This window comes from Capsicum annuum, unplaced genomic scaffold (genome assembly GCF_002878395.1).
Source record: "Capsicum annuum cultivar UCD-10X-F1 unplaced genomic scaffold, UCD10Xv1.1 ctg997, whole genome shotgun sequence".
NCBI lineage: Eukaryota > Viridiplantae > Streptophyta > Magnoliopsida > Solanales > Solanaceae > Capsicum > Capsicum annuum.
The window spans coordinates 2,700,600-2,702,943 of record NW_025896065.1 but is presented as its reverse complement, the minus strand read 5'-3'; the positions used below and the strand labels follow the sequence as shown (position 1 = coordinate 2,702,943).

General features: G+C 27.7%; 1 non-coding gene across 1 annotated transcript; it reads right to left on the bottom strand.

Annotated features, from left to right (window-relative positions):
• Positions 1-1,761: 1,761 nt before the first annotated feature.
• LOC124895817 lies at positions 1,762-1,851 on the bottom strand. The gene has a single exon (XR_007051893.1). It is a non-coding gene; the product is annotated as a small nucleolar RNA snoR26 (small nucleolar RNA).
• Positions 1,852-2,344: the final 493 nt, after the last annotated feature.

Genomic DNA, 2,344 nt, shown 5'->3' with positions numbered 1-2,344 from the left:
ACATTTCAAGTCAATATACTTAATCATTTTCAAGTAACTATACTTTATTATTTTAAAGTTGTTAGTACACATTTCAAGTGACTACACTTAACCATCTTCAAGCATCGAGTTCACAATTTTAAGTAACTACACTAAACCGTTTTCAAGTCACAAGTTCACAATTTCAAGTAACTACACTTAATCATTTTCAAGTCACTACAATTAATAATTTTCAAATAACTTATTCACTAGTACACATTTCAAGTCACTAAACTCAAACCATTTTCAAATAGCTAATTAACATTTCAAGTCACTATACTTAACCACTTTCAAGTAACTACACTTAACCATTTTCAAGTCACCAAACCATTTTCAAATAACTAGTAGACATTTCAAGTCACTACACTTAACCATTTTTTCAAATAACTAATTCACATTTCAAGTCACTACACTTAACCATTTTCAAATAATTAATTCACATTTCAAGTCACTATACTTAACCATTTTCAAGTAACTACTTTACATTTAAAATAACTATACTTAACCGTTTTCAAGTCACTAAACTTAATCATTCATTTAAAGTCACCATACTTAACCACTTTCAAGTAACTAATTCACATTTCAAGTAACTACACTTAACCATTTTCAAGTCACTAGTAACTGATTTCAAGTCACAAGTTTGCAATTTCAAGTAACTACACTAAACCATTTTCAAGTCACTACACTTAATAATTTTCAAATAACTTATTCTCATTTCAAGTCACTACACTCCAACCATTTCAAATAGCTAATTAACATTTCAAGTCATTATACTTAACCATTTTCAAGTCATGTACTAGCATTTCAAGTCACTATACTTAATCATTTTCAAATAACTAGTAGACATTTCAAGTCACTAAACTTACCAATTTTTCAAATAACTAATTCACATTTCAAGTAACTACACTTAACCATTTTCAAATAATTAATTCACATTTCAAGTCACTATACTTAACCATTTTCAAGTAACTACTTTACATTTAAAATAACTATACTTAACCATTTTCAAGTCACTACACTTAATCATTCATTTCAAGTCACTATACGTAACCACTTTCAAGTAACTAATTCACATTTCAAGTAACTACACTTAACCATTTTCAAGTCACTAGTAACCGATTTCAAGTCACAAGTTTGCAATTTCAAGTAACTACACTAAACCATTTTCAAGTCACTACACTACACTTAATAATTTTCAAATAACTTATTCACATTTCAAGTCACTACACTCGAACCATTTCAAATAGCTAATTAACATTTCAAGTCACTATACTTAACCATTTTCAAGTAACTACACTTAACCATTTTCAAGTCATGTACTAGCATTTCAAGTCACTATACTTAATCATTTTCAAGTCACAAGTTCTCAATTTCAAGTAACTACATTTAATCATTTTCAAGTCACTACACTTAATAATTTTCAAATAACTTATTCACATTTCAAGTCACTAGTACATATTTCAAGTCATTTTCAAGTCATGTATTAGCATTTCAAGTCACTACACTTAACTATTTTCAACTAACTAATTCACATTTTCAAGTCACTATATTTAACTATTTTCAAATAACTACACTTAACCATTTTCAAGTCACTAGTTATTTTACAAATGATTTTACAAAAATCACTGTTAACATATTTGCAAAAAATTAATGATTTTGATTAGGAAATAAATAAATCTTTCCAATAGAATGATTTTGAATGGAGTGAAAAATACTATGCAAGCAAAGAAAGAAGGAAAAGAAAAGCATCTCAGAAATGTTCCCCCATCATTATCTTCATTCAACAATCAAAGTGCAAGGATAACAAATTGGATTATTCATCATTGATGCCTTTTATGAGAAAAGGAAGATATTGCATAAAACAAATAAGAAAGACTAAACAGAAGAGATTGAAAATATCTAAAGTTTAGATATTAAATTTATCTATTTTTAATTTATCTCTGAAAATTAGTCCAACTAACTTTTGAAAAGCGAAATATTACAAGTAAAAGTGAAGAGAGTGAGTAGCTATTTGATGTGAGGCAAACAAAGTTCCACATCTTGAACTATCAGACTCATATCAAAGTAATTTTTGCTAAACTTTTTTTTTCATTCAAAAGTTTTGAGGTGAAAGATTAAGGATCTATCTGTTTTATTTCTTGTACAAGGACAAGTAGACATTGAAAGATGCTTCTCAATTTACTACTACTTCTAACACATGGTGTAAATAGAAAGTGACAATGTGACCTTAAACATAGGCTTAAAAGAGGGCCAAAGTCTATGTTGCTTTTTCAAAATCAAAAAAATCCATTTTCCAACTTCTTTTCAATCTCTTCTATGTTTGTAA